The sequence below is a fragment of the Triturus cristatus genome, chromosome 1_2 (assembly GCF_964204655.1).
Source record: "Triturus cristatus chromosome 1_2, aTriCri1.1, whole genome shotgun sequence".
Lineage (NCBI taxonomy): Eukaryota > Metazoa > Chordata > Amphibia > Caudata > Salamandridae > Triturus > Triturus cristatus.
Genome location: NC_140580.1, coordinates 19,924,417 through 19,947,168, shown reverse-complemented (window position 1 = coordinate 19,947,168; position 22,752 = coordinate 19,924,417). Strand labels below are relative to the sequence as shown.

The window sequence follows — 22,752 nt, the reverse complement described above, 5'->3', positions numbered from 1 at the left end:
TTTCTGAAAAAAAAATATTTGTAATATATGTATAGCTAAAAATTAATGGAAGAAGACATGGGTAAATAAGTGTCTAAATACAGTGATGTAATATCTGACATCATCAGCAGAGGATTGCGGTCGCGTGAGTTATAGTTGCCTGCACTAACTATAACAGGGGAATTTCAATGGTTTTTCACGAGTGAAATGTCCAGCTAACTATAACATGTGTGAAACCTATGGTTTTTTAAGTGAATTTGCAAGGTTTTTTAAATGCTAATTCCTAACTATAACGTGTGTGAAACCTATGGTTTTTTCAGTGAATTTGTACGGTTTTTTAAATGCTAAGTTATGTTTTTTTTTGTTTTTTTTTAAAGTTTTCACCGTGCACCCCGCGATTTTTCGCAAAAAAAAATATTTATTTTTTTACCCTTGGGGGTCCTTCAATGACCCCCTGACAAAGTCTAGGGGGTCAGGACCTGTCCATCCTGCCCCCTTCTCACGTTTTCCCCCCTTTGTTTTTCATTGCCTCAGACTGCGAGAGACAAAATTGCGGCCGACACTTTCTGATTTCAACCGATTCGAATGTTTACTGACATCTAACAAACAATCAGAATTGCGCTCGCGCACGTCACCGTGCGTGTACGGTATGCTTACCGTACGCGCACGGTGCGCGCCTATAGATATATATGCTTTTAACTGCAATTTTCTCAGGAACTAATTAACAGATTTACACCAGACCTGCAAAAGGCACATCCCTGAACTGAGGACTACCTCTCTGCCAAATTTCAAGTAATTCTGTTCAGCCGTTCGGGCTGTAGCTTGGACTAAAGGTCCTATGGAAAAATGCATGGGGAAAACGCGTTTTGGGACCCCCCCTTTTTCTCAGCCCCCGCTTGACGAATCCCCCCGAGACTTTCAGGGAAGGAGCGGAGCGCCACACCTATTTTGAAAATTTCGCGAGGATTCGTCAATCGGCGCCAAAGTTATTCTAAATAGAATGTTGCGGATTTCCTATGGAAACACGGTCCTAACTATAACTATCTACTGGCGACCGCCAGTAGATAATATACACACATACATACATACATACACACACACACACACACACACACTTTTTTCCCCCCACTAAAAAAAACCATGGGTTTCAGGGACGTTATGGTTAGTTGGACTTTTGACTCATAAAACCAGAGAAAATCGCCCGTTCCAGTTAGTTGAGCTAACTATAACTCGCGCACCCGCAATGCACTGCTGATGACGTCACATATTACATCACTCATGACATGGTAAGTGACATCACTGATGACATCATCCAGTGAATGTGTGTTTCTGTAAAGTTTAAATATTTTTCATATATATCTATGCCAAGGTGTATTGATTAAAGAGTGGATTTACAAGTGCCTGAAGGGATTATTTAGTAGGTGCGTGACTGACTGTATTAGTGAGTGACTGAACGTGTCTTACTGAATGCATGGGTTAGTGACTAAACTGTGTGAATGTCTGTATTAGTCTCCATTTGGTGTGTAAGCGGCTGCATGGGTTGGTGAGTAGCTACATGAGTGTCTATATGGGTTATTGATTTGTTGTCTGAGTATCTGTATGGGTGCCTGAGTGTCTGTGTGTTGTGTGACTGTGCATAGATGTCTGAGTGGGTGATTCACTGGTTGTATGGATTCAAAAGTGCATCTGCGAAGGGCTGTATGGGTGAGTTAGTGGGTGTATGGGTGTGTTGGTGAGTGAATGACTGTCTCAGTGGTATGTGTGTGAGTAACTACATATGGTTTTAAGGCAGTATATGCGAGTGTTGGAGTATATAAATGACTATACGTGAGAGTAAGTTATTTGAAGAGTAGGTGTATAAATGAGTGTGCTTGTATCAGTGATTGTATAAGACAGTACGTATGTGTTAGTATCTGCATAAATAAGTGATGTGGTGTGTGTATAAATAACGGAGTTGGTGTGTATAACGGTATACATGAGTAAATGGGTATGTGATTGATCCTTTGACTGACTAGGTGTGTGAGCAACTATGGATGAGTGGCAGAGTGTGACTGTATGTATAGGTGTACGAGTGCATATTATAGTACTTTATTGATGAGTAACTGCATGTATAAGTGACTGGATGTGTGTGTAGACCTAGGAAATAGTGGGTGGTATGTAGTATCTGGCATGGTTATGTGTATGGTTTCAAAAATAGTAGTTAGCATTTTAGAGTGGCTGTATCAAAGTTTATATTAGGGCATCAGTATGTGCATCAAATTATAACGTGGATGATGTCAGCGATGTCATTAGTGATGTAATATGTGACATCAACAGCAGTGCATTGCGGGCGCGCAAGTTATAGTTAGCTCAACTAACTATAACGGGCGAATTTCTCTGGTTTTATGAGTCAAATGTCCAACTAACTATAACGTCCCTGAAACCTATGGTTTTTTTTAGTGAATTTCAAAGGTTTTTTTAAATGCCAATTCCTAACTATAACGTCTGTAAAACCTATGGTTTTTTCAGTGAATTTCGAAAGTTTTTTTTAAATGTTAATTTCATATTTTAATATTTATTCTATTTTAAAAAAAAATATTTTGGAACTATTATCCTTTTTTTAACAAACTTTAAAAACTATGTAATGTTTTAGATCTTCAAAAAAAAAAATATGTATATATATTTTTTTGGGGGGGGGGAGAAAACTGGAGTCCCGTACAGGTAGTGTACCAAGCTCCATCAGCACGCGAATCCTATCCGCCATATTGCTAAACTCGTAAATGATGCGCATTTCGTATCAGACGGGTTCGTGGCACCGCGTCCCGCGTAACATCATATACGTAGGAGGTCACGCCAGCTGCTACTTTGGTATGCGACGGGTACGCAGTACCAAGCCGCACGTTACGTCGTGCACGTATGGGGTCGCGCCCGCTGCGCGTTGTGTATGCGAAGAGTGCACGATGCCAGGCCCTGTGTTACGTCATAGACGTATGGTGTCGCACCGGGTAGGCCATTCACTCTTTTTTTTTATGTCTCAAAACTATATCTAAATAAGTTTAAAGTGTATATGAGAGCAAGCGATAATCTAACATATTTTAAACATTTATATATTTCTAACTGTAATAAACTTATATTAACGTAAATATATTTTCTCAAAATCACGTCGGGTGCGGCCTCCTTGTGCGCGACTGTTATGTCACCTTAAAAAAAAAAAGCATTTGATTGGTTCATAACATTTCCCATTGTAACAGTTGGGAGGACCCCACCCATTTTAGTCATTCTCTCTACAGCGTTTGATGAGAGAGACACCTCTTCCGCTTAGAGAGCTTTTTTGAAAAGTTTTTTGCTGTATACACATCTTACACTACACACAACATGCAACGATCATCTTGATCAATATTCATGGTCTGTACAGTAGCCTTCCACGTTTGACGGCCATGCATCTGAAACATTACATCAAAAAACAAATGTGTGTTACACGATGCCCCTGGTGTGTGTGTGCGCGCATTATTGTGCTGCCTTTCAGCCTGGGTATTGGTGGCTCGAATGGGTCTTATCAGCCACGGGCAAAGTGCACATCCTAAATCACATGTGACAAACAGTAAAGAGTGATGTGTAGATTTGTGTTGCAGTATGCTCTGTTTTCAGGCTTTACCAGTATAGTAGTGTGTCATATGTGAGACTTTCAGATCCACGTTTGACATGCATTGCTTGACTGTAATGAGCGTTATCACTGTGTATGACGTAGCCTCACCGCTGATCCTCCCTCCATCCGAGCACATTCACATGTGCGCTTCGCGTTAGCAACACTTTCAATAATACCGCACACCATTGACATGCGTGTCTGCACATATCCACAAGATTGACAACGACATGTGATGTTGGACAGCATCTCATTAGCGATAGTTGCCGCCCTCCCGGTACATGCTACATTAATGTAAAATGCGGATTGCGCAACGTCAAAACTGCAACAGGGACACACACATAAGTACACTTCCTGGCCAGGCAGGAACTGAACAATGCCCAGGTCCCCGGAATAATTATTCACACCCCTACGCTGGCCTGGCGTACGCAAGCCCAGCCCACTTTGCATACGTATAAATAGGATAACAACGACGCCACATGTCCCAGTTCTTCCACACTGCCTCAGGTGATATGGCCGCATCCACCTCGCATATCACAACGCGCAATAAAAAAAAGGGAACTGGATTTGAATTGTGAACCCTGCTGGCCGTCGTGTATGGACACACAACAATGACAGCAGGTGAGCAGTGGGGCCTGGGTGCACAGGGGCTGCAATTGAGCGCGGTGCGGCAGGAGGGGTGGGGTGCATCATCCTGGGTGCAAGCGATGTTGCCGTGCGTAATGATGTGATCTCTGACCTCATTCAGTCACATCTTGGTCTCATTTTAAGGACCTGCTGGATCGTACTGTAGGCCTGAGCCAGCGGGCAGCGCTGCCCTATAGACACGTGGCATTGGCTTTTGGGGCACTGTAGTGAGCTGATTACTAAGTGTACATGCACACCGGCTTGCGCCACTGCATTACACGTGCACATAATGCTTATAGCATGCGCTCTGTTTCTTTGTATGTGAACCTTGGCATAACATTATTATTTAACCTTGTGTATTCTCGTGCACTCCAACTCCTCTTTGAACCACGATTACCACTAACAGTTGGTAGATCGTACTTCAAGAACGAAGGATGCACTCAACTGGTGTTCTCTATTGAGCTTGAAATAAACCATCATTTACCTCAAGACGTTTCCAGCATTATATTATTCCTCCCTTTTCAAACACAGATTTGGTTGCACCAAAATGGGCGGAGGGGGTGCTCCGCCCGTGATGATGCCATGGGCATTCGGACGTCTTCCATCGTGGTATCAAGACACCGTCCCCAACCAGAGACTTGCTGTGCCACCCTGAGAGAGGCACCCCGGAGGCGGCTCTCGCACCGCCACGTCGTTGGACACACCAGTGGTGGCAGGTGAGCAGTGAAGCCTCAGTGCGCAGGAGCTGCAATTGAGCACAGTGCGGGGAAGGGGCTGGGGTGCAGTAGCCTGGGTGCACAGGTGCAGGCAAGCGATGTTGCCGTAGATAATAATGTAATCTCTGGCCTCATTCATATCTCCGTTTCATTTTAAGGACTTGCTGGACCGCACTCTCTCTCGCGGACCCCAGCGTCCCAGACACACAGGCGACGGGAGGTGAACAGTGAGGGCTGGGTGCAGTAGGCCGATGCTCTGTCTCCTCCTCCCTCTGTTCTTTTGACTCTCCCTCCCCTTCTCCCTTCCACCAACTCGCTCTCTGTCCCATTCTCACTTTCTTCCTTTCATTCTGACTACCTTTCTTTTTCTCTTGGACATGGCACACATACTTATGTTTCTTTTTCTGTCTTGCAGGTTTTGTACGCTGCTTCCGGAGGAGTTCCACCCACTTATTTCATGTTATACTGTTTGTTCGAATAAAGTTGCGTTTCCATTTATTTGTGTTGTTTTAATAAAGGTTATTTTTTCTTTTACTAATAAATAAGTGAGTATATGGGTCTTCTTTTTCTGACAACACTGGTCTGTAGTTGATTGTGAAAATCGGCGGTTGATAGGAGGTTATGAGGGAAAACATTTGTAATTTTGCGGTGCACCTACCAAATATAAACCAACAGACTATTACATAAATGAAGCCTGGGTAATTATAAAACTGCAAGGGTTCTATTAGTGTATCACTTTAGAACACCATGAGTACTGCCCGTGTGATTACAGAACCAATAAAGCACTGCCTAGGGCCCCCGAGGCTTCAGGGACTGGCGAGGCCCACCCTACATATTTAAGTAAAGGCCCGGAGGGTGGCGATCCCGACTGGAGTTAGCTTCGAAGCACCCCTAACAATTAGTAAACAATACCCGGGAGGTGGCGATCCCCTAGGCTGCGTAACGTCTCTGTGCCCTCCCGCACCTCATTTACATGTGAGATTAAGATCCCCAGTGCTGCAGAGACCCCGCAATATAATAATAGGATTGGCCCCGGAACATTACCAACCGAGGGCTCATTTAAATGAACAGGTGAGACCCCACTTCATTTTTTTGTGTGCCATTTTTACCATCCGGATCCCCTTTATTGAAGCGATACGAGGTTTTCCTCCTCTCGCTTCAACGAGGCAATCAAGGATTAGCTATCACAGGGTGGAAGCCAGGCTCCCGCCCTGTAATAGCAAACATAAATGTCCCGCGGATACACATCCCGGGAAATTGTATGAGCTGCACATGGGAGGTGGCGCTACATAGGGCCATGATGCATTGGTTACTGCATAACTACAGAATTAGTATAAACGCATACTAACACAACTTGCACACGTGTAGTACAGCGACCAGAGTGTAGTGAAGAGGCAGAGGAAGCACAAAATCAAAAAATATAAATCCTACCAGAGGTCGGATGACATAGTTCGATGAGCCAACGACCCTAGGATGAGTAGAAACAGCTTCACGAAGAAGACTGCAGCAGAACGCAAGGAAGCTCGAAATATTGGTGAGTGCTGCCTTCTTTTTACCTTCTCCCGCTCGTCGCCAAATTTATGTAGGGAAGAGGCAGATAGCAGTGGATCCGATAAGTAGATTTATTGCAGGAAAAGAAGACAGCTTAAACAGCCACCAACAGGAGCAGACAGCAAGGCAACCGTCTTCTCTAGCACCGTGTACAAACTCCCCAAGATTCCCCTCATGACAGCCCCACATTCTAACATTACATACTTACATTCTAGTAGCATGACATACTAACATTCTACTATGACTTACATTGGAATACTACACAGAGCACATGACTTTACAGCAATGAGCTCATGGTTTCATCCATGAGTCTTGAGATCGGTAGGGGCGAGTAGTTCGCTTCCCACTGCCTGTATTGTATAAATGCAAACTAACACTACTTCCACAGGTATGCTACAGCGCCCAGAGCACATCACTTTACAGCAATGAGCACATGGTTTAATCCCAGAGTCTTCAGACCAGTAGGGGTGAGTGGTTCGCTTCCCATTCCCTGTATAGTATAAACGCATACTAACGCTACTTACACAGTTATACTCCAGCGGCCAGTATGCTACAGCGCCCAGAGCTCATCACTTTACAGCAATCAGCTCGGTTTGATCCTAGAGTCTTCACACCGGTAGGCATGAGTACTTCGCTTCCCACTTCCAGTATAGTATAAACGCACGGTAGAGGTCAGTAGTTCGCTTCCCACTCCCTGTATGGTATAAACGCCTACTAACACAGGTATGCTACAAAGACCAGAGCACATCACATTACAACAATGAGCTCACGGTTTAGGCTCTCTGTTTCATACCAAAGTGTAGCAGCATCTCATCTCAGCACCATGTCACTCTGAGCAACACCGCACTTTCAGACCGGTAGGAGCGACTACTTTGCTTTGCACTCCCCCCACAGAGGTTACAGTGCTCCTATCCTCCCGTTTCGTACTCTTTTTGCCCTTTTTTCCACCCCTTACTCGTTTCAACGGAATCACAAAATGGCTGCCAACACTTCCTAGTTGCAACAGCTCGCAGCTAATAAGCGGCAAGCTCGTGCTCGTAACACCTCAGCTAATCAGATGGCATAATTCCCAAATATAGATATCTGCATATTTCGATATATATCTCCAAAACTACTGAACGAATTTACACCAAGTAAACAAAAGTGTGCTTTCTAGACCAAGACCCTTCTCCCTGGCAAATTTGGGGTAATTTCATTCACCCGTTCGACCTGTAGCCTGGTCTAAAGTTTCCTATGGAAATTAACATGGAGAAAACACATTTTGGGACCCCCCTTTTTTCTCGCCCCCCCCCCCAAACTTTCAACATAGAAGCTGATATGAACAAAGAATTAGTTTGGAAAATTTCATGAAGATTCATCAAACGACGCCAAAGTTCTAAGCAAAACAAAAAAATGCTTTTCCTATGGAAACTTGGTCCCAACTATAACTACCTACTAGCCTCCGCCAGTAGGAGATATAATATATATCCACTCACTCCTTAAAAAAGGGTGACAAAGCCATGTGCGGTTTTTAAATTTGATTGTCGGCCGCTATCAAAATGCATTTCAAATGCGTATCACTGATAGCAAGGTTTTGAACGCTGGTTTTGAACGCTGCCATTTTTTAAACTTAATTCTGTGGTAAAACGGGTCACGTGAGGACTACAAAAACAGTGCTCGTGAAAACAGACTCATAGATTTCAAATTAGGAGTCCTTTGTAAAATACAAGGTTTTCCACATTATAAATCATTTTAGTTCGATGACAAATGCACAGATTGAAATTGCTTCTTAAAACCCACCACTGATTTTACAATTATTAAAAATGATAAAATACAAATTTCCCCGCAGACCACAAATTACATTTCATAGAGAAAGGTCCTTTAAGCAGGCACTAGTCAGAAATAAAAACGGGGTACAGGTCAACATGTGTATCACCTACCTGTAACCAAACAGCTATAACCAAGATTGACTTGTACCCTGTAACAGAAAAGCGATTTTACCTGTATGAAAAACTCAATAAAATACTTTGAAATAAAAAAAACAAAGAAATTATTTGAGGAAACCCCAGCCAAATACCACCTGGTTAACCAAGAGCCAGGGTTTTGTAAAATGTACAAAATGCAACGCCTGCACACATGGGGTAAATACGGAACAGTACAAACCAGGACTGACGAAGACCATGAAAAAGATTATAGGAAGGCACACTTGCAAGACAGATTTTACGGTCTACGTGCTACAATGTCCTTGTGGCTTGCGGTACGTGGGCAGCACAATCTTAGAAGTCCATAAAAGAGTTCTACAGCATTTGAGGGCCATTAGAAATGGCTATCGGACTTATCCTGTCACCCGCCATTTTGAAAGGTTCCATAATAAGGATGTTAGGGGACTATCTTACTATGTGATAGATGCATTGGCAGCGGACCAGAGAGGTGGGAACAGAGAAAAGAAATTAAGGAGGTTGGAGTCCCGCTACATTATAGAGCTGGATTCCAAACAACCAGGAGGTCTGAATGTAGAAGAGGACTTGCACACACACTTATATTATAATAGGATTGATTTCAAATGTAAAAGAAAGTTCTGGATCAATGAACTGTGTTTTTAATGGGTGAAGTGACGATTTTAATCAACAGACTTGTCAAAGAATCAGAGAAGGGAGGTCCTTTGTTTAAGAGGTACATGGAGATATGCCCACTAGGGCTTAATTATGGAGTACAAAACAGTGAAATATGTTTTATGATGGCTAATTGTAATAGAAGCCCACTGGGGGCAGATGGTGTAGAGATGTATAGATTGGTAAAAAATGCAGCGTTATTTACCACAGATGATGTATAAAAACTGAAAATGAGAAATGTCCCCATTTAGGGGGATAAAATCATGTAAGGCATCCTAAGCATTGCGTATGCCCACTAGGGCTGGATGGAGCCATTAATGCAAACATACCACAAAAAGCGATGTTAGCAATGCCGAAAATTGTATTTTATAATTTTTACTAATTGTAAAATCAGTGGTGGATTTTAAGAAGAAGCAATTTCAATCTGTGCATTTGTCATCGAACCAAAACTAAAATGATTTATAATGTGGAAAACCTTGTATTCTACAAAGGACTCCGAATTTGAAAACTACGAGTCTTTTTTTTCCACGAGCACTGTTTTTGTAGTCATCACGTGACACGTTTTATCACGGAAGTACAGTTTTAAAAATGGTAGCGTTCAAACCCTTGTTATCAGTGAACAAGGCTGCTGCGCAGTTGAAACGCCCTTGATAGCGGCCGACAATAACATTTTAAATCCGCACATAGCTTTGTCATCCTTTTTTAAGGAGCGAGTGGATTTAACGGGACCCGCTCTTGTGGAGTTCATGCCGACTAACTACTCTCGATCTGGTGGTGGCAATTTCTGCATGAGAGACACAAGGGAGAATATATATATCAAAACAATACCCTTTCAGGCATAGAGTGATGCATAAATTATGCAAAAAAAGAAGCAGAGGACTCTGGGTAGTTCTCAAGTTTTTTTTGCATTTATCTCCAAATCTTTTTAAGTGACAAGCAGCAACGACAAATTTATAGATCTCCAACACACAGATGAAGTCCAGGCATTACGAAGTTGAGTCAACACAATTTAGTAGTCTAGGCTCCCGTAGTCATAAGTGATGACGTACTATTGCGCGATGGATGTCACGTTAGCCGGAACACACCACGGACTGCAGACATAGCACTCTTCCATGTTAACCTGAGAAGATACGAGCAACGAGGAGAACCTATTGGTGTAAATGCAACTCAGGACCTTTGATGAAGTAAGTGTTAATGAGTACGCGCCATGGACAAGCCAATCTGGACTTACTGTGCAGATGGAGGATGCAATTAATAGGACTTCAAGGTGTAATATGTTCATACAGCATGTGACTACAAGGCCAATCCCTCCCTGTAATTCCAGGAGACCTGATTACAAGAATGTGAGAAGTATGTGGACATTTCTGACACCTACATGTTAGAGTAAGCTTTTTCCACATGACACAGAGAATGGATTTGCAGTGTTCACAAAAAATATGGTACCACAGCAAACAGAGAATATAGACCTGAATGGCTAATAATGGCAAATGCTTATTTTTTCCTTACCCATAAGAACTACACTGAGGAAGTACCTCAAGGAGTTTTTCGTAAAATGTGTGGTATGCTAGAATGATGGCATAAGTATGAATGGAATGGCAGAGTATAGTGCATTGACTTACGAATTTCCAAATAGAATATGGGAATCTAATCACTTTGCCCTGATGAAAGCCAACCGACCTCAGCAGGCGCACTTGGGCTGAAACATGTAGACCTATTTTAGATAAAGGAGTACAGAATTTTCTCCTATAGCATGGACTCATGTTTTTAAACTTGCCTCTTATATCATCTAATTAAAAATTAAGACATTGGGAGGCACCTTGAGGCAATTTTAATTTTGAGATCCCTCCTAAAAGACAACAAAGAACTCCCTTGAAATTTGGGATTTCCTGGGGAAATTCTTAATAGTAAACATTTGGGGCGTCTCTACAACACTGCTACCTGTTTGCTTTCTCCGGATCCTGGCTTGAGCTCTTGCTCCTTCGTGGGTGCCGCGTCTGTTGTGCTTGCCGTCTCCTCCCTCCCGCCGCCGCGTTCGCAGTCCTGTGGCCGCAGTGTGGAGGGAGGCAGAGGAAACTACATTACCCAGGCTCCCTGCTTCCAACCAACCCGGAAGCACCGCGATTACATCTCCCGTGCCCGGAGGCATTTAAATTTTGGACACTCTCCCCGCGTCGCGGGACGCGCGCGGGCTGAGCCCGGGCAGAGGGCGGGCCGTCTGTGGCCGTCCGGGGCCAGACGAGGCCGGGCTGGGCCACGTCCTTTTCCTCTGCAAAAACTGTGTACATATCCCGGTTGTGTACCCAGAAAACTATGTCTACCCGTTCTGGCAAGTTGTTAAGGACTGAAAGCGCAAGGGGGCCAAATGCGGCTAGCCCCATTATTGGAACCATGGACCGCTTTATTACCAGGGTGACGGCGGTGATTGAAAAGGAGATTGCCATGTCTGAGCGGCGTCTGTCTGAGGTTTACCTCCCCTCAAGACGTTCATCCCTGGGGGTCGACGCTCAATCATCGTCCATAACGGCCAGTACTCAGGTTCAGCCCGCTACTTCGCCTAGTGTGTCTAGTACTTCCATAGACCCACCCCAGCTGGTTGGTATTGAACAAAATATAGGTAGGTTAGAAAGTTTGGCTGCTCTTTTTCCCACAGTCATCATGGAGGCCGATGGCCTTGGTAAATTGACTACGTCATCATCCATTAATACCCCAAGTGAAGTCATCAGTGATCTGGAGCCCTTAACATCGTCCACTTCGCCCTTGGCTCTACCAGAAGGGGAGATAGTTAGGTCCCCCAAAAACCCCCAAACTCCAATCATTAGACAGGAGATTAGGCCCTTAAGTAAGAAGGCTCGAAAACGTAAAAAGGGCTGCCCAGTTAGACAGGCCGCTCTTTACCAAAGCTTAAGAAAGCCTTTTGGAGTAGGAATGAGAACTACAAGGGGTAAAGCTATAGTGAATAAACCGGACATAGCTGGGGATGTTTTGAACTCTCCCGAGGAGTTATACCCTGGTGTAAATAGTGTGAAGCCTCTAAAGCTTCCTGACTTAGCAACGGCAGAAAATATTTTTGAGAAGGTTTATAGCCTCTTGAACCCGTTGCTAATTCAAGTTAAAGGCCTTGGGGAAAGGATAGACAAACTCGAGCAATCAACCCTTGACGGCTTTCATTCACTTAAAGCAGTAGTTAAACAATTAAGTAGAGTGACCGAAGCTAAGGACTTGGTTGCAAATGGGAACGTGCCTTTATCGCAGCGAGCCCCTAAGCACCCAATATGTTTTGATAAGGGAGTGTCCAATACTCCATCAATTTTAGCTTCCACATCTCCCCCAAGTCCAGAAGCAGGACCCCAGCAAAAGGGTTCCCTAATCCACATAGAGCCCGATAAAAATAAGCTTAAGTCTTTCCAAAAAAAGCAGCCACAGGAAGCTAGTGGCATAAAGGAAGTCCCCAAAAAACTAGGGGTATGCACCAATTTCAACAGGTTAGCTCTCGAGAAAGCCCCTAGACCCGTCCCCCATCCTACCATTACATCTACCCCCTCACTGGCCTTTAGTAAGCAAGTACGACGGATCCCTCCAGTAAAGTTTCCACCAGACTGTCAACCCTTTGCGGCAGTCATGGTTAATGTGCCCCCTTTAAAGGACGGCCAGTTGGAAAATCATCAATCACTTAAGAATAAGTGTATCCACTGGCTAAAGGCAAATAAGCCAATCCCGCTAGGTGTGGATGGCATTATACTAAGTGTCCGTAGAGTGGACTGGGTTGGACAGGGGAAAAAAACGCAGGAGGGGGACTGTATAATTATAAATTTCCAAGAACCAAGAGTGGTACCATCGATTTGCACCCCTATTTCCAACATGGGGGCTCCGGGGGTTAAAGTGGTAGATCTTTCCTTCTTTTACCCCAGGCAAATCGCTGATTTTACCTGCGGAAGCTTGAGTCCCCCTGCCCTTGGCCTGAACGAGGCTTCAGGGGATACTAGGGAGAAACATTTGTGGCCAGCAGGACCTATTTGACTGGAAGTTGGGCATAGTGCAGACTCAGTGGAAGCATTATCATTTAGTAATAGAAATCCTACAAGTGGGATAGGTGACCCTATGCTCACCTTGTATGACCCTCGCTCCCCTCATGTTTCCTCGAGGAGCTCTACAGGTGGGGGCATTCCGGCGCCCTGCGACACCCCAGCTCTGGCGGACCCTGTTTTTAAGGTTTTCAGCTGGAATGTCGCAGGGATCGCAGGAAAATTGGCTCTGCCTGACTTTATTGCTCCGGTAGACGAGCACTCTCTGTGCCTCTTCCAAGAGACATGGAGTTGTGTGCCGGTCCACAGGGTGGGTTTTTCGTCCTATTTTTCCCCTGCGCAGGTTTCGTCTTCAGGGAGGGGGCGCCCAGCGGGTGGCCTCCTTATTTGGGTCGCGGCATCTCTAGATTGTAGAATTATGGAATTCCCCACAGGTTCTCCTGACATACAAAACATCACCCTAATAGACCAAAGGGGGAGAGTTGTTTTAAATGTTTATAATGTTTATGCCCGGGGAACCGTGGGTGGGAGAAAGTCTCCTGTAATATCTCTCCTCGAGACTTTGTTAAGCAATACCTCATATAAGTCTCGTATATTGGTTGCTGGTGATATGAACTGTACGTTCGAGCCCTTGGGCTCGGACGTTTCCCTCGACCAAGAAGAGGAGGATACCAGGTGGGGGGATTCCGGCTCTGGAAATCCCACCGATTAGAAGGTGGTCAGAAGTGGCGCTTCAGTTATATTCCCTGAGCCTTGAATTCAATCTAAGGGCTGCTAATGGGAGGACACCCTCGGATAGGTTGGGCGTCCACACGTACAATAGGCCAGGACATACCTCTAGGCTAGATTATTTTTTAGTAGACGTATGTCTGTGGCCCCATGTAAAGGACATGCAGGTGGTCCCCTCGTCTGAAAGCGATCACAACCTACTTTCTTTAAGTATGGCCCAGTGGTGGCGACACTCAAGCAAGGATACTATAAATCGGGTAGCAGCACCACCGGAGGTCTCGGAAGTCTCCCCTTGTGGTGGGCGAATTAAATGGGCCAAATTGGTTTTATCAGAGGGGAAGCTAGAAGAAATACAATCTCACCTAAACCACACGGTATTAAACCTTGGAATATCCACGGAAGGTGTGGGTAGAGTGAGCGGGCTCTTTGTTTCCCTGACAGAAGCCTTAACTAATGTCTTTACTTTACACCATAACAAATTGGGTAATAAACACTCTAAAAAACCCGCCGACGGCTGGTATACCCAATTATGTAGGGTTTATAAGGTTAAGCTAGTTGAGGCGATTAAAGCTAAGTCCCGTCCTGTGATACAGGAAGCAAGGAAGGCCTACAACAAGTCCCTTAAACTAGCCAGGAGGGAGTGGGAAGACAAATATTGGGATGACCTGCTCCAGGCCAGTAAAATTAGGGACTCAAGGGCATTTTGGCCTCTTATAAGTGCACGGAAAAACCCCGATGCACTTGTGAGACCCTGTAACATCCTGCCTCAAAGCTGGGTAAAGCATTTCGGGTCCCTATACCTCCCTCCAGATGGGGATTGTAATGCGGGGATGGACCTCACTCGAATTACTGAACCTCATGCCTATGATCTCTTTACTCCGCTAGAGATTGAGGGGGTCATAGGGTGGATAGCCCCACGCAAGGCTGCGGTCCCCGGCGGCCTCCCGGGGGACCTTATGAGGGCATTTCCAGCGCAATGGGCGCGGGTTATATCAGCACTACTTAATGATATCATGATGGGAGGGGCAGTACCAGAATCCTGGAAAGGGGCGGTGGTGGTCCCGATATATAAAAAAGGGTGCAGGGAAACACCGGGGAACTACCGACCCATAAGTCTGATCGACTCCACCCAAAAGATAGCTGGTAAAGCTATCCTTGGAAGGATTCTCCATTGGGTGGAGGAGAACAAAATTCTCTCAGTCTTTCAGGCAGGTTTTCGGGTTGGAATGGGGACAATAGAGCAGGTGTTTAGGTTGGTATTATTGGGGTGGAAGGCGGTGGAACTGGGCAAGGGCAGTCTTTATTTGGCCTTTATAGACCTGAAGACTGCCTTTGACCTAGTCCCCCGGGAAGACCTTTGGAGGGTACTTTATGAGCTGGGTTTACCCCCTTATATCTTGGGTTTACCCCCTTATATCTCATCAGCCTTCACGCCCATACCTTTGCTCAGGTCCGTTGGGGTAAAAACGGTGAACTTACTGAGAAGATTCCAGTCTCTAGGGGCGTAAGACAGGGCTGTGTCTTGGCACCCACCCTATTTTCACTTTATGTGAATGGGGTGGTAAAACATCTTCAACAAGAACCAGCCGACGCCCCTTGTCTCGGAGGAGTCCGTATCCCGACCCTGCTTTTTGCGGACGACACGCTCCTGATTTCGAAGACCCCTCAAGGTCTCCAGAAATTATTAACGCGATTTCAGGAGTTCTGTGGTGCAAGAGGATTAACAATAAATGTGGATAAAACAAAATATCTAGTACTAAATCCTCCTAAGAAACTGGGCCGCCCACCGACACTTAACTCGATTCCCCTAGAGAAAGTAGCCGAATTCGATTACCTCGGTATTCGGATTACGGATAGGATGTCTTGGGCTAGTCATATTGATAAAATGGTCCTCAGCCACAGGAGAGTGGGAGGTGCTCTAATGAGGGAGTTCAGGGCCTCTCCAAGGAGATCACTCACCCCAGTAGTTGATATCTACAAGGCTAAAGTAGTGTCATCAGCCTTGTATGGGGCAGAATTGTGGGGCCACTGTTGCTTGAATGCCCTAGAGTCAGCAGAGAGCAAGCTATTGAAATCCCTTATCTCCGTGCCCCTGAGCACTCCATCCGTACCTGTTCGGCTGGACATGGGCTGTAAAAACATTAAAGACCAGGCCCAGCTTCGCCCCCTTTTGTTATGGACACGAATCTGGAGGGGTGAAGAACTAAAATCTTATGCTGATGCCCTGGGGGAAATAATGAGCTTGGGGGGTTGGGCTAAGATAAAGTGGCTAAGAGATACTAAAAAGCTTTTGGAGAATATCGGTCTAGGAAGCTGTTGGTCATCACGTTCAGCCCCTCCAAAAGAAGTTGTCAAGGCGCTTTATTGGAACTGGTGTGCGGAGCGTTTAATTACTAACTCTAATCATTGCAAGTCGACTGTCGCCTTTTTGCAAATTAAAGACACTGTGGCTTTTGAACCCTACCTGGACTTGATAACTCTCCCTTTTGATCGAGCCCTTTACTTCAAATTTAGAGTTGGATGCCTCCCCCTAGGCGCACTGGTATCAAGTTGGTCACCTGTGGCCCGTATTTCTCCCAACTGTGCGTGTTGCCGAAGCAAGGCCGAGACCATTGTACATGTCTTGTTTGTTTGCCCTGATTATGCAAGGCCTAGGAGTGTCTGGTTGAAACCCCTTTGTCGCAATATGGGCACACGCAGCTACCTTGAAGCCCTACGTATCCTAACTACGGACACTTCCCCCCCTTAGTGTGTGGAATTGCAAAATTTTTAAAGTGGTCTTGGCTTATTCGTTGTAAGAGATTGTCAGTAGCTGTTTAATTCTCTTTTTAGCTAATTTATTAACGGGCAATTTATGTCCTTTTATTTTTTTATGAATTTCCTACTGGCTTCTTGTAGCTTGTGTTTTTATGTGCTTATTGTAATAATTGTATTTCTTATGTGCTTACAAGATATCTTGCATATCGAATAAAAGCTTATGACTGACTGAATACCATCTGTGGTCCAGAGCTCTTAAGAATTGCATGCTCACTTTACTGCTCTAACTGGGTTTGAGACAGCCTGTCAGCAGAACCAGCCTGTCTGTGAAGCAAAGTGGCTGCCAGGGTAATTGTGGATATTAGAGTTCAGTGGGCATTGGTCCCAGAATCATGCTTTCAGTTGCATCAGAGGCCAACCCTGAGGCAAAAGAAGTGATCATGCCATGCTCCCGTGAATCTTTAAAGTCATGCTTCTGGCAGTAGGAAGTTGATTATGTAGGAGCTTGGCAGTGAGATGTTGGAACACTGGAAGACCCAGTGACAGAGCAACACCTGTCGAGAGCTATCCTGGCTCAACCTGAACCCGAAACATACAAGACACGGACAACCTATAGCTCCTAAAAGGCTATGAACAATAATACAAATAAAAAAGGCCTTTTCAGCAAGGCAAAGTCTGGCAGTGGTGGGTCCTAGAAACTTTAGATGAATTTTTTTTTATGTACAATTGGTACGATCAAACACAAAGTCATTAGAGACTAAACACTGGAAAAGAAATGGCTAAAGATAACTCAGAATTGGCGTCTTAAAGTAAAATAATGTGGTAAATATATTGAGATCATATCGGTGCCTAACAGAAACTATACATGTATTGTTCATGACAAGGAAGGGATACAAAATATAACTACTGCTTTACAGAACAAAACCATGGATGTTATTAAAGTACAAAACAATCAGACAATGTATTAATGCAGTATAGTTTAACATACGGGGAATATAAATCAATGTGTAGACAGGCCGAGACGCTTGGGGCCTGATACTTTCGTCCACCCGACACCGCCTCGAACCTGGGACCGACCGACCTATGGTCGGCGGTCCCGACGGGCCAATCACAATCCCGTCTCTCAATGGAAGCTCGTGTTACAGCTGTAAACCGGCCGTAACACAAGCTCCCATTGAGAAACGGGAGGTGCTGTTCATCCCTGCACCTCGTGGCAGGCACCTCCAGGTACCTGCCACAAGGTGCTGGGATCAACATCAGTGCCCATCCGGCTCCCAACCAGAGGCTGCGCACCCAAGGGGATCCCGCTGGGGGCACCCAAACACGCTTTCCGACATGGTTTTCATGTCAGACAGGCCGACATGGAAACCATGTCGGAAACAGTGAATCGTAATCCCAAGGGTAGAAAGGCCCAGCCTTTGCGATTACGAGGCCGGCTCCGACTGGCTTAAGCTAGCCGGAATGATCGGCCGGTTTGCTTTCAGACTGCAAGCTATATAATGCGGCGGTCGGAAAGTAACTGAGCATCGTAATTGGCCCCCCAAGTGTGGGTGCCCTCGCTGTGCCTATAAATACTTAACCTCTTTGATAGAAACCCTGCCTCCTTTGTCAACACCCACTTATCTCCATCTAGTGTAGCACTGACCAAAGGACCAACACCACCCTCAGTAGTCCCACCGCCATACAAACTGTCCACAAAACAAACCCTGGCAAGTCTCCCTGACACTGCCATGTGTTGATAGAGAATGAGTACCAGACTGGCTTGTGTGCTAGCCAGATCGGAACGCTTAAAGATGGCCCAGCAAGGTTCTGTGTGCCCACACCAGATCTCTCTCCCCAGGGAGTGACCTCTGCGAGTCTCCTCCATCCAGTACCAAGATCCGCACCTGATTATTTTAAACATCTAGCTTGAACTTAGCATGAAGACCTAAGTTGGCAGGCTCTGCCTGACAGAAAGAGGAACATTAAGAAATGTATCAGGAGCTTGCATTATAAGTATGGTGCTCTATCTGTAGTTGTTGTTGGATAATAACTTCTTACTAAAATATAGCCTCTGGTAATATGGAATCCCTATCACCAATATGGTGGACAAATGTTCTAGGGTTTGGTAAATCCATTCCAGTACAGCTTAAACAAATAAAATAGTGTCACTTCTCTCTGGAATATGGCATTTCCTGCCACACCCAGGAATTAACCTGAAGTAAAAAATAAGCCTTCTAATGACATGTTGGTATACATCAGAAAATCAGAGCTTTTTAAGGTAATAGCAGATGGAGGAGAAGGGAGAGAGGCCTATTCATCGCAGAGGGCATAACTACTTGGCTCAAATTATTCAAGTTAAAATCTCCCAATTTTAATGCTAGCCTCAAAAAATAGACTTTGTTAGGCGTCAATAAACAAAGTAGGTTAGACAACAAAAAAGATATACACTTACATTTTGTAAGGTTGATGGTTTGGATGTACACTTGATAGGTGGGCGAGCCAGCCACTGAGATGCTTCACTCCGACTTGGCTTGAGGTTCTCTTGAACCCTTGAGCCATAAACAAGCTGAATGTTCATGTCACTTTTGCCTCCGACCCACACTCTAACCTCATGCACCAAGAATTTAAAAACAAAGCATTAACCTTTTGAGCAATACAGGGTAGAGAAAGACATACCCATTTAGTGGATGAACTGCACAAGCTAAAACCAGAAAACCCTAGATCAATTTCGACTTCTCCTCTTAACCAAAAAGTGCGATCCTAGGTAAATAATTTATTTCAGCAGGTCTCCTTTTTAGGTCTCGCCTGACCCAGCGCATGCGTTGGTCTGGCGAGACTTATTGAGAGGGCTCCAAAAAGTGCTACCAGGCCAGCCTAGAGCTACAGTGCATGTGTCGCGATTACTTTCACTTTCGTGGCCGCTTGGCATAGCCAATAGGTCTCGCTTTTGGGACCTTATAAGTATTTAGTTATGCAACTGTTGCATGGCTAAACACTTATAAGGTCCCAAAGGCGAGACCTATTGGCTATGCCAATGCTTGTTAGATCTTGCCGGAGACCACACATGAGTTGTCAAACAGTTTGTTAGCCAACAACAGCCTTAGAGCCCGCCCACTACTTACTACTGGTTGACATCACAGCCACTTATTTCTCCGCTTTCCTTTGCTCAGCAAGTGCCTTCTTCACTTGGCCTTCCTCCCGAGCATGGACCAAGTAATTGTGTCCTTCCGCAGCTCACGCTTTGTTACTTTTTTTCTTTTTGCTGAAACACTCCATAAGAGTGCATGCGTTTGCAGGCCATCCAGCTCACGTGCCTCTATGCCATCCTATTCTACATTGTTTTTACCCCCTTCCATCCTCCTGTTCCTCTCCGTGTTGTTGCTTGCCTCCCTCACACCTGTGTTGTTGCTGTTTTTCTCCTTGTTGTTGCTTGCTCCTCCTGCCCCTCTCCGTGTTGTTGCTTGCCCGCTTCCACCCTCGCATCCCTCTTCGTGCTATTACTTTCTCTTTCTGTGTTGTTGCTTACTCTCTTTCACCCTATTCTTCTGTGTGGTTGTCTTCCCTCTCAGTTGCGTGCACCGATCCACCCTCACAGTTCTGTGTTGTTTCGTGGAATCTCCCATCACTCCATCTTGTTGCTTGCCTCCCCTATCCCTGTGTTGAATTTTGCTTTCAAACCCTCATGTCCTACTCTGTACTGTTACTTGCCCCCTAGCCCTTCCATTCGCTGTGTTGTTGCTTTCCCTCCCTCTGCATGTTACTGCTTGCTATCCCCGTCCCTCTGCATTGTTGCTTGCCCCTTCCACCCTCAGGGATGTTGCTTGCCCCCCCTCAGGGTTGTTGCTTGCCCCCTTCCACCCTCAGGGTTGTTGCTTGCCCCCTTCCACCCTCTGTTTTGTTCCTGCATCACTCCCACCCTTCCGACCCTTCCCGTGGTATTGCACCCCTCCTACAACTCGCCCCTCCCACCATCCTGACTCGTCCAGCATTGTTTCTTGCCCATTCCACAAGTCCTGTGTTGTTGCTTACCCCTAGCCAGAAAAAGAGAACACTAGAAAAGCTAAAAGGTCTCTGGTATGCAACCTATTTGCTTTGCCCATGTTTTTAGCCATGTAACATGGTTAAAAACACTGAGAAAGTCAATAGCTCGCAGAAAGCCAGACATATTGGCTTTGCCAAAGCTTGTTGTTCTTTATCACATGAGCGCGCACTGAAATTTTCAAGTTCGGGATGTGCACAATAAAAAAAAAAGACAAAACTCGTGTTTGATTTAATAGACTATAATGTTGCTAAATGTACAATAATCTAGGCAACATTTAAGGTGCACATGACAACTGACTTGCCCCTTACTTCACTTTTAATATATAAAAGGTACTTTGATGGAACACTTCCGCATGTTAAAGAAATATACTTTATTGGAGACACCTTATGATCATTTTATATCGAGTTTGTTGCACATATACATGGCAAACATTTTCATGGCTCGACTTGCGCAAGGACTCTTTGAGTCAAGCCAGAACATTGGCTCGGTTCTCCGTATTAGTTTACTGACTCGTCCACCTCTATTACACCGATCTGTGATCTTTTGGAAAAGTACATATAAAGTAGCCCGATGTGCCGCTGATTGAGATTAATAAAATGAAGTAATTTGAATACAGTACAGAGCATAGAGGAAGATCACTTCCAGAGGGCTGCGACTACCGACAAGTCATCAATATATATAAGGAGAGTTGTCAGCATTAGCGCCCTGAAGTATAAATGCGATTATTACTGTAGATGTAAAGACGGCGATGTATTTAGAATTCATGTCATTTTAAAATCGAATAGAATAACCTCCAACTGCCCCACACTCATCGCCACGTTGTTTTCGCCAAACCAGCTATAAAACTATCACATAGTCCACCTTAAAAGGAAGACATTTTTGGATGAACCAACGTAAATGGGCAACTACTTGTGCTTATCATAAATGCTCCACAACTGCTTCCCGGAAAGTCGATATTAATAAAAGGAAGTAGATTGGCTACACATTACATCTGTTGCAGTTGTCTGGAGTTTATTTCTACAAGCTTACCTTGCACAGTAGGGTAATTTTCTAAATTGAACATCTGAGTAAACGTAAATAACTCCTTTTTAAGACTTGCGAATTAGTGTCACTCAGAAAGGTCGCATATGCTAAAATCAGGGGGAACTACGCTTCCAAACATAAGAATTGCGGAATTACAATGTAGGTAAGTCCCACCTGCGCAAGGGGTAGGCGAAGGAGCCAGCAGGGGGGTGCAGCCCCTACTGCGGAGGACAATCTCAATGAGAGGAAGGTAGGAGTTTCACTCACCGCTTTCGTCGCGTCCAAAGCAGAGGTTGTAGGAACAAGCGAGAGAGAGTCCTGGTTGGAAACGCAGAGATCTACTTCAGCCCTGTGCACACAAGGAGCACTCTGCTGCAGCGTAGGGTGGGGCCTAGGCCCAAGCAGGCAGTCGAAGTGCTCTGAAAGGGGGGGGAGCGAAGAACGTAGAGGGCCGCAGGAGATGACGCGTGTTTAGTGTACGGACCGGGTGGCGACCCGCCAGAGAAACTGCAACGTAGCGGAATCGGGCTGTCCCACCTCAAGCCAAAGTGCTGGCTCGATATGATAGGCAGAGACAGTGACCCATACAGTCAGTAGCTCTGAGGTGACGTCACTAGATCCCGCCTGCTCACCCAAGGCAGGAACATGAGCTACATGGGACATTGGTACTCCATAGCCACATTCTAACGACAAGGAATTATCTAACCAATCCCAATCGATTTATTACCCTTGTTGCCTCACAGCCAATCAAAAACTAATGTGATGTTTTACAGCCAATCACATGACGTGAGTTACCCAAGAAAATCCAAGATCACCTCACTGTCGAAATGTTTCGTCAAATCGCATTCGCGTTCTATTTTTTCAGTATTTTGAAGCCGTTAAGCACGAACTTTTGACGTGGTAGACGTTAAGATAGCTGCTAAATTTTCAAGCTGCTTATGGTTAACATTTCCATTTTTGCCGTCTGCTTATGTGTGCTACTTCAGTGTGTTTAGTGTGACGCTAGAAAACAAGTATTGGCATAGCCAATTGGTCTTGCTTTTGGGACTTTATATTTATTTAGCCAGAATTATTGGCTTTGGCAATGCCTTCCCATACCAGACACAAGACG

The 22,752-nt window shown here is 45.0% G+C and overlaps 1 protein-coding gene across 6 annotated transcripts in view; it reads right to left on the bottom strand.

Moving 5' to 3' along the window:
- Positions 1–22,256, bottom strand: part of CEPT1 (choline/ethanolamine phosphotransferase 1) — a 475,568-nt gene extending 453,312 nt beyond the window's left edge. For 2 of the 6 annotated variants that reach the window (XM_085600172.1, XM_085600169.1), the window contains exon 1: positions 21,909–22,150. The gene's annotated coding sequence lies outside the window, so the exon portion shown is untranslated. Of the gene's footprint in view, positions 1–21,908 lie in introns of all 6 variants that reach the window. The other 4 variants (XM_085600157.1, XM_085600148.1, XM_085600166.1 and 1 more) reach the window with 4 other exon arrangements.
- Positions 22,257–22,752: the final 496 nt, after the last annotated feature.